Consider the following 798-nt stretch of genomic DNA (forward strand, 5'->3'; position numbering starts at 1 on the left):
GTGCTACTATAACGCTATTGGAGAAATGGAAAAAAATTAAACTACATTCTTATCAAACATTTTCCAGTAAATTTTATTTCAATTAGATCTTTGCAGAGACTATGTTAGCATTTGCAAGTCCAAAGTGGGAATTTCCTTTGTATAGGATGCCAATGTGTCACAGGAAACATACACTTGATATTTTGGAAAAAGAACACTATAAGTCCATCTCAAAATACAGGTAGTCATCAACCTACGACCATATTCGGTTCCAACGGACAGGTCAAAAGAAGATCTGGACATAAGATGGACCAGAATATGTATTCAAACCTGACAGAATGTATCATACTGTAATAATAAGTCTGTAATAACTAACTGTAATAAGTCTCTTAATTCATATTGTTTGTTTCTTATCCTATTTTATCATCATTCTTAGCATATTGTGTAGATTTATAATTTTTTATAAATTATTCTTTATCTTATTTTGTTATATGTTGTTGCTTGCCCAAATGCTTTCTTTCTTTGCATTACATTACATCATCAGCGTGAGCCTCTCCCAGCGTTCATTGTGCTGTAAGAGGAGGAATTGTACCGGCAGAGTTTGAGCACTCCTGTGTTGTCTATTTTAACATTTCAGTCTGTTAATAATAAATATTTAACAGATAGAGGAGTTCACTGTGGTTTCATTACCTTTTGTGGCGGTTCACACAAAGCAGCACATCGTGAGTCAAAACACAGAAGCTTTGGAGTTTAACTGGTGGGGACCACCAGGGGGCGTATCGCTCCCCAAACCCGGACATACACAGGCTGAGACACCAG

This window comes from Polypterus senegalus, chromosome 18, assembly GCF_016835505.1.
Source record: "Polypterus senegalus isolate Bchr_013 chromosome 18, ASM1683550v1, whole genome shotgun sequence".
NCBI classification, from domain to species: domain Eukaryota; kingdom Metazoa; phylum Chordata; class Cladistia; order Polypteriformes; family Polypteridae; genus Polypterus; species Polypterus senegalus.